Source organism: Syngnathus floridae, chromosome 2, assembly GCF_059516105.1.
Source record: "Syngnathus floridae isolate MCC-2025c chromosome 2, RoL_Sflo_1.0, whole genome shotgun sequence".
NCBI lineage: Eukaryota > Metazoa > Chordata > Actinopteri > Syngnathiformes > Syngnathidae > Syngnathus > Syngnathus floridae.
In genome coordinates, this window is record NC_142414.1 from 26995984 (window position 1) to 27009805 (window position 13822).

General features: G+C 39.0%; 1 protein-coding gene across 7 annotated transcripts in view; it reads right to left on the bottom strand.

Moving 5' to 3' along the window:
• The window catches only part of runx1 (RUNX family transcription factor 1), a 36324-nt gene that overhangs the window by 19467 nt on the left and 3035 nt on the right, over nt 1-13822 (bottom strand). For all 7 annotated transcript variants that reach the window (XR_015857060.1, XM_088368515.1, XM_088368514.1 and 4 more), the window contains exon 3: nt 6457-6584. The gene's annotated coding sequence lies outside the window, so the exon portion shown is untranslated. The remainder of the gene's footprint in view (nt 1-6456; nt 6585-13822) is intronic.

The window sequence follows — 13822 nt, forward strand, 5'->3', positions numbered from 1 at the left end:
TTACTCAAGTAAATGTATTAAACAAAATGATTATATTTCCTGATCATTTCAAACATTATTTTCAACAGTAGAACAAAAGTATACAATATAAAACAACTAAAAATCGACCCTTTAGATATTATGAATACGACTTCAAATGTCATCATTATAATTTTTAAGTCATTTCTACTTGCAAATTTTTAGGATCAAACTATGACATGACTTTTGGTATATAATATACAATGGTATATTAGAACTAATCGTATTCCCATGTTCCTATTCCATGAACTAGCCAAATTACATTTTCATGATTTACGCTTTAAACGTGACATAATTCAAGAAGTTGAAGTCATTCCAAATCAGCAGTCATCAGTCTTTTTTTTTGCTGACGAAACGTCTGCCCTATTTGGGACTTTTGTTTCAACAGCATCGCTATCTGTCTTTGGGAGTGAGAAGGATGGCATCACATTGTCCTCCCCAAGGGACAAATGAGACCCTTTCAAGGCTTGTCTCGTTCTCTTTTTCCCCTTGAATCATCTCTTTTTTTATCAAGACCATTGCAACACTAACGATAAGTGGTATATCAACTCTGATCAGAAAAAAAAAAACATTCAATGTTCACACAAATCCTTAGTTAAAAAGTATAATTGCCCAAGTCATTTTTAGTAACCATGGTTAAAAAAAAGAAAAAAAATGGAAAAAGCTAATCCGTAGATTGCATAGTGTGTGGCGTATCTCTATGCTTAGATCTGTAAGAGGGAGGGCTGCGTCACTGTGGGAGTGGTCAGTGAAACGCAATTTAGCACCCAATCAGATTGCTTTTGTATTGCCCCTAAGATACTCTCAGGGCACATTTGTATGGAATCCAGGGATGGCAATGATATGTTGTGATGCATTAACCGCCATTATAGTCTTCAAACAATTCATCTTCTTCGGATTTGTAATGTCAACAATTTTGGAGGGAACTGCAATCACTTATCATGTCAAAAGGTGAGAGAAATATGTAAATGTGAGCCTTCCATTAACACATACAACTTGGCCGATCACATGCTGATATTGGGATATTTATTCATATTTGATGCCACTTTTAAAAAAAAATCAATTAGGTAATCAAGTTTTCACAATGCATACGGTGTTCCGGTGGTGTTTTGCATATTGCCTGCCACTCATATCATTAAAAAGGCATCTGTCGATGTCACCGCTGCCAAATGGCCTTTGATTAGTTCCAGCAAATATATTGAACCGCATCAAGCAGATGCACTGAAACGGGATTATGCTGAATCTGCATGAGGAATATATATTTAAAAAAAAAAAAAACACGGCCTGCCGAGAGTGTAAACTTTGCTCATTCACTACTTAAACAAGCTAGCTTACTTTGGTATCACAAATATTGCTTTCCTGCTTTATGTCTCAGGAACTAAAATGCAAACAATTAGACTTTGACAAGAGAATTTATTTTTGTGCTCAGTGTGCAGAGGAAATGTGTTTTGGATTGGAAAGTGCCTTTGAGCTGGTTCACTCAGCTTCTGGCCGGCGATGAGGAAAACAAAAAAAAAAACCCTCTCATGTGTCAGAAATGACCGCATCACCTCTTGCTGGTCACACACACCCACCCACAGTCGCTCACGCCTTCACGTTCCCACAAAGCCACAATGCATCTTGGGAACCATTAAGGAAACCCGAGACCACCGCAGTGGGCAAAGGACGCAAACACAGGGTGAGAGGCTGAGGGCAAGTGAGACCCAGATGGGGAAAAGTGATGGATTCAGGCGGCTGACCAAATCGAAAAGTATGACAAGAAATATACGGAGAAAAAGACTTCCCTGAATTGGGAAATTACAATGCCTATCATCTTGAGCAAAATGAGAATAAAACTCTCACATGACTGTGTTGATAATCCAGGCAACGGGAAAATGAGCAAATACATCATTAGTAAATCCACCATTGATTGATGGTATGTCTGAATTTCCACAACTGGATACTGGCGACGCTAGGATTTTTTTTTCTTTGGGGTGGCCAAGGACATCTCAGAGTGTCCATTTTGATGTTGTTTGTTTTGTTTTCACAACCAAAAAAATCTGATCAAGATTTATGATATGGTCCCTACATGTAGAAATGTTGGGAAAAAATCCCAGAATAATCAAAAAAGAAAATATCTGGCCTGGCATCTGGAGGATCAAAGCACATTTCAGAGTGGGTGGGGGTGGGGGCAGTGCCCTTGTAGCCCCCCCCTTCTAGCTCTGCCAGAGCTACTATTTTTTTGAGTCAACATATTATGATGAAATTTAAATGACCAAAGCAATGCTCCCGATTCACACACAATTGGGGGGGAATTAATCATGTTTTCATGAACCAAATTATTTTTTTTTAATATTCTTTCATCTGACATTGTATGGCTTTTTCCTTTTTACCATGTTGCCCCCTTAAAGTTTTTTTTGGGGGGGGGCACATTCCTGCAGACAGCACTCATTCATCTGCGGTAAGGTCTCAAATGTGGACAGCAAATGAGACTTGTCATCTTCACAATTGTACATCACATCATCTACAATGTAAAGTTGATTCCACTCTCATGTTGCAGTCTGCCTATAAAATGACTAATCTGTGCAATTGTGATTATAGATCTGCGCCAGCAAAGGCCTCTGATATGTCTAATTATAGCAGGTGGCCACAGCCATACGATAGCCAGGAAGTATCGTTTGCACGGAGATGCATTTTTGCCGACCGAGCCGCTTGATCATCTTAAAATCGTACCGGCTTTTTAAGTGGAAATCAATGTGCACTTTTTAATTTGCTCATTTTTGTGGATACCAATTCCAGAATTAAATCATTAACACTGCCTTAAGGAGCTGCTAGAACGAGGAGCAAGTGCTGTATTTTGTCGTTGCCGTGAATAAATCCAGACCGCACGTGCACAAACGGAGAGCTTGTCTATTTTGGACAAATGGAAGAAAGAAGAAAAAAAAAATGAAGGGCAGAGACGAGCGTCCTCTTTTATACAATTAAGTCTTACAGTAAGCCTTTTTCAGAAAGACATACTGGAAATCTCATTTCTATCCTTTTTAGTAATCAATTACCAGAAGACGCTTCCTAAGAAGTTACGATCCTTTTCTGCATGACAGACAAATCTTTCATGGCTCCATTTTCCCATGACTTACGGCATCCTAATGCTTCATCGAAAGGTTAATAATAACTTTCATCATGTATTAGCTCCTCGAAGGTTCTTGTTTCCTTTGGAACATTTGAATTCCAGGCATGGAAAAAACTAAATCTTCCAAAATGAAAATGGCCAATTGTCTTTGTTGTGTCTGTGGAAAGCAGGTACACCTTGTTCGCCCGCCCGCCCGGTAACTTGATGATTGTTATTGGGGGTTGTTTAAGGGAAAAGGCTCTATGGGGAGCACCAGCACTGGCTGCTGGGTGATAATATCACTTTCTTATGGTGGGAAACATGAGCAGAAATCTTTAAGAGACAGAGAGGGTCCACATAGATCTCCCGGGTCACTTCTAAAATATTTCTGGCCAGGACGATACGCGGATTGGCATGGAAGCGTCTGCCCTTTTATTTATTTTTTTGCCGAAAGGTATCGTGCAAGATTGTGAGTGACGGTAAAAGTAGTTTTGTGACGCATGGCCATGACTTGACTGCTCGGTCGGATTTACCACCAACCCAGTAAGACGCTTGATAATGCAAATGTCTTGCAATTGTGATGAAAATGTGTTTCATCGTAATCAAAAATGGTCCAAAACCACAAAGAGTCGAGTGGAAGGTATACGTCAGGCGAGTCAAGTGGTATTGGTGTCGTAGTATCGGAGCTTTCGTTTCATGTACGGTATGACTTAGGAAGCGCTTTAAAAATATGGACGACATCATAATGACTTCAAGGACCTCCCCGGGTCCGAAAATGAAATGTAAAGCTTCAAACTATGGCTGGTGTGACTTCAAGCTGCAGACGTCCATCACTGAATTGATGGTGCACGTTCCTTCACGGTGAAAATGTTCCTGCATTTGATTTTCAACGTGAAATCATCTTCTGATGCTAAGAGCAAGCAGCAAGAGTTAGCATTGGTAATGGCTTTGCTCTTTTGCTCTTGTTTTGGCATCTGGCTTGTGTTATTTTGTTTGTGTTTGCTTCTGCTCGGTTCCGCTGGGCTGCCTTTCCTCCCGAGTGTCACTGTGGGATGTCGAAGCCGGCACTAACGGGAGGCCTCGCAGGGTCGGCGTGTGAGACTTTCTTTTTTTCGGTGTGTACGCGCGTGTTTGTTTCGCCGTATGTGTAAGTGCAGGTTCCCCTGGGTGGGAGTGAAGTGTTTGGTTGTGTGAAAACACTGCGTGGCAGGTAAACGCACACACATACACACAAGGACCTGTCTACAAACTACCAGTGTGAAAACAAACCGATGAGGGTGTGTGTGTGTGTGTGTGTGCGTGTGTCTATGTTTTGTTGCCCAAAGGCCTCCTCATAAATAAGATGCGCCCTATTAGATATCGCGAAATTTTTAAGTCATGATATATTTATGCAAATATCAATCTGTAACTTTTTAACCTCAGTTTTTTATGGGTTTATATGATGCTTTGTTGTTTTTATCTTCTGTCATATTGATTTATGATGCGTGCGTTGAAAATGAAGCGCTCTTTGGTCGGCCGTGTTGTAAACGCGCAATAAAAATCATCTTTGAATTGGATTGTCGTTCCTTCGACGTCTGTAAAGCTCAGTCAGAGGAGTTTTTATTATTTTCTTTTTGTATATTATTTTATCATTAGCCGGAGTGCACTTTTCATCATGAGTGAAATCAAGACACGACTAGTGTGTCACCACTTTAAGAACAATGCAGTTTGTTTTGATTCCAGCCATTTTCAAGAGTTGTGGTATGCCACCAATCAATAAAACTGCATTGGTCATAATAGTGGTCGAGGAACCCAAACAGACAAGTGAACTAATTATGGCGGAAAAAGTACCTCAAGGTAATAATGCTCAAAATAATAGACGCAAAATTTCTGTTCTGCTCTCGAAATGATGAACGTAACTTTGCTGTGGTCAATGAGACAGTATTATGGGAAATGGAGTCCCAGGTTCAGATGAAAATGTTGTTCTTGCTAAAATAAATATGACAGGTACACACACACGTACACAAAGCATTCAAAGCAGTTTTATTTTGAAGGATAAAAACATAACACCAGCCACGCTATATTCTTTTCAGCAACAATCAAAGACATGAATGAATTTATTGAATCAAATCTATTTCATATTTATTGACCAAGGTGTGCGTGCGCTTGTGTGACGCTCATATCCAGTAACAGTGACTTCCTGTCAGCCTGAGCAATAAAACAGGATGAATCCGTGTTACTGAAAATGTCAGGTCACGATACCTCATCGTCTTTTATTTTTCATTTGTTTTTGCTTACCACTTTAGAGGAATTAACACATGAGTTGCTGCATTCAAATTAAATTAGAGATCAGTGAATTTGCTCGTGCATTCGGATCGATCGATTAGGATTCGATGGTACAATGCAAATGAAATAGTCAAGTTAAATTTATTTATTAGCCCTTCGTCAGAGAAATGCCTCCAAGGGCTTCACATGCCTAAGGTTTACACAAATTCAAATAAACCAAATAACGGCAAAAAAAATCAACCTTTTTGTCACCTTGTTTTTGTTTGTATCCAGGGAAGCAGGAGAAGCATCAATTTAAGTAAATAATTCACCAGCTGAGTCATGAATTATTAATAAGGCTAAGGGCCTAATTGTCATTTGTTTAAGAGGCGCAGATAACACCTGAAAATAGAGAGCAGGTTGTGAAACTACAAGAGAAAAATCTCACGGCAATAAAACATTTGCTTTCCAATAAACTGTGCGATGACATCATCTGTGACAATGCCAAAGATTTTTTTTTTTAGAAAAAGGCTATGTAGTGTTTCTCTAGCATCCCATTTTCAGTGTATCGAGTGTCCCGGACACAATCTTGTTAATTGGGCGGAGATTGCAGTCATTGCAGGCCGGCCGGCCGACCGAGCGAGCGAGCGGGCCTTTTAGCAGTAGCAGTGCACTATTGGATTGAGATCATGTTGACTGCATTAACATCTGCTAACATCTTTGTGCAAGCAAAACATTCCATCAGTGCTTGATTGCTTCTTGAAAAGGAGAGATTCACCCGTCGGGCTCTCCATCGAGCCAAATATGAATGAAATCTGTTTATTAGGAAATCTGGTTGTGTTTGTTTCATATTTATTTTGTGATAGAATTTTTTTTTCTACATGATCTCATTTGACTACAATTTTGGAATGGCTGTGTCAAATAATGCCAGATAAGTACATGCCGTGTAAATCCACCTGGTTGCAAAAGGTCCACTGTTGTGAAGAAATAGATGAGAAGAGAAAAAAAAAAAAACAGCAGTAGACGCTATAAGATTGTTTTGGATGCGTAGTGGTCACATTGGTTAAGAAAGCGCCCTCCCCAAAACCAAAGTGTGGATCACTCACCTTCTGCGGTTGCACAGGACTGAGGCTTAGCATGTCGTGCGGGTCTTGTTAACAAGGCGCTTGCCACCTTTGGACTTCAGACCAACGTGTGGACGTATCTAATCTTTATGGCTGGAGGAGGACCGAGCCTGAGAGATGAAGGATAGGAGTAGGAGATAGGAGGTTATTCAAACTGAGCTCATATTGACATTTTCAAGTTCATTTCAAACGTGACAAAAATAACAACACAGAAACAGAAGAAATATAAATATCCCAAATGAGCACAATATGTACTACTAGTTTTGAAAGCAATAAAGAAGCATTTACTATTTTAGATTGAACACGTTCAATTCTCATTAAACATGACCTTGAATATTTTCATTCCTGGACCTTTTCAATTTCAACCCCATTTATGTTTTATATGCATCTAAGTGTCTTTTATGTGATTTTTAAATAACATTTATTTTCATTTGTCTACATTTAATGATAATAGATTGGAACACTTTATTGTTATTATCCCATGCTGTTATCTCAAGGGCAGCTTTTGGATCAAAGAGGGCATGAAGTCAATGAAAATGATTATATATTGATATGATAATAATAATATGTAATGTCCACAGTATATCCCTTTTGTGCTGTATTGTTAGAATTATCAATGGAATAGTTTGGCAAATGTTTTTGGAAGCTGGCAGATCTGGATGCAGCAGCCAATCACATCGCAGCAGGGCGTGTCCTGCCTCCAAGTCACATCTCTATTCCTTTCTCAGCTCATCAGTACAGCACTAATATTAGTCGTTCTACGCAATTGAATTGAATGAAGGCTTTTAAAATTGTGTTGGATTTTTTTCTTTGCTTGATTGGAAATTACTCTCTGTTCAAGCATTAACCATACAAGTAATGCCACAACCATAATGTGGTCTGTGGGTTGCTCTCTCTTTCCTCTCCTTTTTTTTTTTGAGGTGGGGTGTTGTGGGGACGGAGGGGTTCTCTTCCTTTCAGGTCTATGTGTCTCACTTGGTTTGTCAGGCAGGCAGTTGTGGTCAGAGGGAATTGTGGGTGGGAATAAACAGCACATTTCAACATGGCTAATGTCCAGTCTTGCAATGACAGCTCCGGCATATTTATGCACTCCAAAAGACAAGCCGTGTCTGTTTCATGGACCAAACTTGATACGTTACTCGAAATGATAACATCATCTGTTATCTGTAGTCATCAGAGCTTAATGGTGAACTATTTAAGAATCAATCATAACTCACATTTGTGGTTGGCAACATAATGATATCAGAGCTTTTTTTAATTTTTTTTACTGAAAATGGCTTGTATTTATAATGTTGTCAGTGTTTTTTTTTCAATTATTGGTCGCATAATTCATATTAAAATAAGAAACCTGGTTGGGCTCGTAATCAGGACATATTTGATGTCAGGATTTTTAACGAGTGAGCTTTGCGTGATTAGCGTTTGATATTGTGATTAACGTGTTTGTCCCATTTGAGAAACGCAAACTGTTTCTTCATAGCAACCATTTGCTAAATGTTACCAATCCGCATATTTATGTGCTCTTTTTATAAAACCTTGAGATGCCACCAATAAGAAAAAAAAAAATGGTGTCAATGAAGTACTCACAATATTAAAATGCAGGGAAAAAGGCCTTTTCCAAGAAGAATCCAAATTGTGTCAATAATTACGTGAACGAGTTCAACTTTGACGTAGGCTTGGCAAACATGTCGCCATCGCCAGAAAATACTCAATTGCGGAATGATAGCTGAGAAAAATATGATTTCAACAACGAATGGAAAGTTGCCACCCACACATGTATACAAACAATGTCCATTTTTGGTCCTCCCTGCAAATTCTCCATCGCTCTCAATTACTTCTCTTCTGCTGCCATCTCTCTTTTGTCTCGGCTAGCGCCCCACCCCCAAGACATACAATTGGAGTGGAAGCAAATCAATCAGCTATCGAGCAGGGATTGGATTTGGACGGGCCTTTGGATCCTGCCTGGGTGCTTTTTGATTTTAGCTCTGCTCCAATGAAGGTGGATCAAATGTATTATTGTTATAGACATCGTGGGTGTGTGCAAGTGTGTGTGTGTGTGTGTGTGTTGTATGTGTGTGCGTGCGTGCGTGCGAGATGGTCTGATGTCACATCTGTCAAACAGAGACGTTCTCTTACGCGTTTCAGACATGACAAAGCCATCGAGACATGTAATGAGTGAGATGGCCTTTTTTCCAAATCCAAATGTGTGGTTTAGAAGATTTGACCTTGCCATGACACCGTTTCTTGCTCAAGCAATCTTCTTGAAGCTTTTACAGATTTTGTTTGCACTCAAAGAATGAAGTTGGATTTGATGAATTTGAAGTTGGATTTTTTACTGTGGGCAGCCTGTGGGACACATTCGCAATAAAGGTGCAGCAACACCGCACGAAGAAAATGTTGGTCACGGTAGAGGACATAAAGAACGTTTATTCTCAATGAGCGATGTTAAAAATATCCTGTAATTCCAATTAAGTTTTACCAAAAGTGGTTGTCAATTTTATGTCATTTAGCAGACTTGTGTTGAGTGTAACTAATAAAATAACATGTAACACAAAAAATGAAATAACTTACCTATGTTACTTTCAAAGTCAATTAATCAGGAAAGGGTTTTTTTTTGTTTTGTTTTTAATTTGACCCTAACCAATTCTTTATACATTATTATACTGCTATGCTTTTTGGTGGACTGAAATAAATAATAAAGGTTTCATCCATGAAATCAAATGTTCATGTATTAACCCTCATAAAGCGACTTTGTCTCAATGTGACTCTGGCAGCGAGCGCATTAGACTAATCGCAGCATTCGTCATGTGACCTTTGACATTTATAACGTTCCACTCGCTCTCTCACACACATCTTTGCACAATTTCACATCAGTTAAAACAGAAGAAGATCAAATACAAATCCATCCTAATAATTATTTCTCCCCAAAAATGTTCATTCGCAATTTTAACAACCCTGAATGAGTGATTAGCTTGGGCCCCAGACAATGTTGTAAATACTGAGTCAATACTAACTCACTCACTTGCTAGCGCTAACCTGCTTTGTAGTGAACACTTTGGCTTCCACAAGCCATCTGTTTCTGTGTGCGTCCGTATCCTCCCTCTTTGGTGCTCTCTTTACATATTTGCTTGCTAGAACTTGAAGCCCAATCAATAAAAATGTTTCTTTGTCAGCAAAGAACTGTGTTGTACAGCGCTTTGTCATATTTTTCTTGCTAATCGTTACACAATTTTTGGAGATGCTTCGCAATATTCTGACTGGTGAAGGAAATAATTCAGTTGAATTGGTTTGAAAATGATTTTTATCAGCTCAGAATTCAGCTGATAAGAAAATGTATCACGACAGCTTTGCTTGTCGAAGTTTTAGACAGCGGACGGGAAAATGCAAGAGATAATTGTAATATGTTTGTACTCAAAGTCATAATTTGACTGACTTTCACCTTGTTTTTGCTTTTTTTTTGTCTTCATTTGATTGATGATGTATAGTTTACATGTTTGAAACAAATAAACTTCATTTATTCATTCATTCAATTGCGTTGCCAATATAGCTTACGTTCTGTCGGGCAAAATCTTGGGCAGATTAGTTGACGTGGTAACATTTCGAGGCTGAAATCTGATTGGACAAAAAATTTTTTTTTTACATACATCATTTTTTTTTCTTATATATATATATATTTTTTTTCCCCCCTCGAACCCTTCCAAAAGTACAACGCATCTTATTCAGGTGTGCTACGTTAATGATTAAATTGCAGTTAGACACAAAAGTGGGACCACTCCTACATCAGTCCCCCTAGAGGTCAAAGTTTGAGGTTCAAAACTCCACACGCTCTTTCATCAGCGTGAGATTTACTGTTCTGATAAAGTTGTAAATGTTTGCTCACAACTAAATTGATTAGAGGAAAGAGAAGCACGAGTCATCACATCACCATGAATTTGTGCAGAAAAGTTCTCTGGAGTCAGAAGTGGGCAATATGAAGAAGATGGCAGACGCTTGATGTCCTTCCCATCTCCGACATCCAAGACGTACATCAGTGCTCGTGTGCACGCGTGTGTGAGAGACGGTCACCATTGATCCCCTGTCATCCTGATCACATTACAAGACCAAACCCTGCCCACCACTCCGATTAAATCTACATTTTTAATTTTCCTCCATGGATGAGAAAAAAAAAAAAAAAAAAAAGATTATAAGAAGAAGCTGATGTTGGTGAAGTTCAATACTCCAATGGTTGTGGGAAGTAAGATGATGAGATGTTTATAGTTTATTAAACATCCAAAAATATTCAATTGAAGCTTTTATTTTTATGCTTAATGGTTTATAATAGAGCTAAAATTGAATTATGTTGTTGTTTCATTTTGTTTAGCGGCTTGAACTGAAAACAAAATTGTGTGGCAAACTCATTTTAAAGAACATTAGAAGGCCAAATCTGATTGGGTTTTTTTAATATTTATAATAACTGATCTTCGAATGCACACTACACTGTTCACATTCCAAATAGAATGAAGTCCATCTCTGGCGTGACCAGTAGGGAGGACACGTGTACACTTGACATGCTTCATCTTAATGCTATAAATAATCCGACTTGTTTTCATTAAAGTCAGCGGCCACTACCGCCCGCCTATGATGGTAACACACAGCATATACGTACCATTAGGCAGCGTAAGTGAAATCGATGATATCCTGATCACTCCCCCCCGAAATTACACTGGTGACCTTGGTCCACCTCATCAAGTTCTTCTCGCCACACGCATAAAAATAACCAGATCATCAAGATGATTTTTTTTAGCCAGATTCTGTTTGGAGCATAGTATGCAAAAAAAAAAGTTTTATATTTATTCAATCAAATCACTAGGAGGCACAAGGGGGGGGGGCTTGGGATAATATGCTTCCGCACTGTAAAGACAAGAGAGCAACTAGCATTTAGAAGGAATGAAAGGAGCCGCTTGATTGGGCATGATCCATGTCGGCTGTGGCCACCCCCGCAGCGGCGCAGCCCTCCTTATAAGCCAGCCTGCGCTTATCTGCAAAATTTACGATGCTCAAAAAATAGTGCACTTCAAAAAAAAATGATGCTACCACGAATGTTGGCTAATGCTAGCGTTGTGTTGCTAAACCTGCTAATTTGGTGATGCGAACTGATAACACAAAAAACTATGACACAACACTTTTTTGTTATGTTACTATATTCTACCTTCCAACACTAAATATGAGCAGCCTTTCTTCAATAAAGATTGTCCACGCTGTCCATCCTTTCCTTCCAGATCTTTCTTCCTCCAGGCTTTTCCCTCTTCCTTATTTCTCCATCTGTCTCATCCCGGTACGACCATTAACTCATAAATCCAATACAGGCCACCTAAACACTATCTGTCTTCTGCCAATGGAAAGAAGGATTGGATGGACGGAGCATTGAAGAGGATCAATGGCTCCCCTGACTGTCAGTCTGCTCACTTGTTTTCACATCCATCTACCAACATCGTCGTCTCCTCCTCCTCCCCACTGCCCCCTTGTCTTCCTCCTCCTCCTCCTCCTCCTCCCTGCTGTCTTCTGTCATCTTCTCGTTGGGGCCGCCTTCATCGTAAAGGCTTTGCTCCCCTTGACGCAAATCGTCTACCACATGACTGCCGAGCGACTAATTGTCATCCGTGGCCGGGGGCAATCAAAACAGTTATTTGAAAGGTTATCCAACCAAAACTGATCCGAGATTATTTTCCATGTGTTTAAGATGAAGCAGAATGGTTACTTGACCTCAATGACAAAAACGTGGTTATTTTATTGTAGTTGGGATCTGTGGATCTCAAAATGGGCTTTGCAAAATAATTAAAATTAAAATGTGACATGGATAAAAAAAAGTGCATACCTCCATATGGGGACTGACAAATATCATTTATTTCACTCTACATCAGCTTTCAGGCATATTTTTTATTTTCATATTTTAGGCAATTAAAGGTGTCTTTAAGAATAAAAGGGATAATTTCACTATATTTTTATTTTTCATTTCGTAACATCTTCAATAAGCAACTGTTATTCCTGTGGCATTTAGGGGTACAGTGATGGTTATGTTTAGAGGACATGGGAACTATAAGCGGGCCCTTGGAAAAACAAAAAGGTGCTCATGAACCCAAACATTTTGAGAACCCCTGAGTTAAATATACCTAGTTATTTTTTGTACACACACACATATGCACGCACACACGCATGCACGGGCCATGCCCTTCTCGTGTTTCCTTTGACACGCTGTAATAGATTCCGCGGCAGCTCCACGCCGTGGCTAAGTGGCCTCACCTTTCACTGAAAACAAATCACTCACCCGCTCAGGCTCATTCTTTGTCTCTCACGCACACACACACTCTTCATTTGTGACCTTCCGTTTTTCTGTCTCCCAAGGGTGCTCTCTTCTTCCTCGCCATCACTTGGCCTGCCATCCTTTGAGTCTTATCACATACCCACCTTTTATTTTTTAAGGCATTTTGCCCACTCAGACAAAACACATTATTGTGATGAAACACGAGATTGTAATGATGATGAATTTAATTGTCCCTTTTGGGAAGTTTGTCCTAGACAAAGAAGAAGTCATTTTTGGCCAACCTAACTAAATCAGCATGCAACAAGGCATTTGGAATTTATCATAAAATGTGGTTCAGCATGATCAATGGAGGGAAGTACTGGAATCCTAAAAATTGGGTCGATTTTTCAGGTGTCTGTATTATTCTTTTTTTTTTTACGTTATGTACTTTCTACTCCTTGGTCAAATTGCAATTGAGCTTTTATTTCTATTTGTTTTTACAGTGGATAGTGGTGTATTTATTTTCAAAAAATCAAGAGCTAAATTTCCTACATTACATTTTCAGTCGTTCTTAAGAAATCATTGTGTTTATTATCTGACAAAATTCCATATTGTTTTTGCTTGTCTAACCTTCGTGGTTGTCCGTGGTTGGGCCTTGTAAAGAACAAGCCTGCCCTCTTGTGGTGAGTTTGTATATGCGAGTGTCTTGGCTGAGTTTTCTATGCGTTTTATGCATGTCAATTTTTATTGTTTATGACAGAGTAAATCTAAGATCTAAATTTAAAATTTTAAGCATGCTTTACAATTACTAAATCAAAAAAGCTGCAATTCATCTGTTGTTGTACAACGACAATAAAAGCTTTCTATATATTCTAAATAATAAATACTTCTGGTAAAGATGTATATTTGTTCATTTCCTGCCTTTTACACCCGTGAAAACTTCAAATGAGGTACACATTACAACGCAATCTTTAAAGTCACCCAAATACGCATGTAAATGACTTTTAAAGGCTAACGTTGCCTGCAACTTTGTCAAAGTGGCCTGATTTGCGTCCTCACAGCAAACTCGAC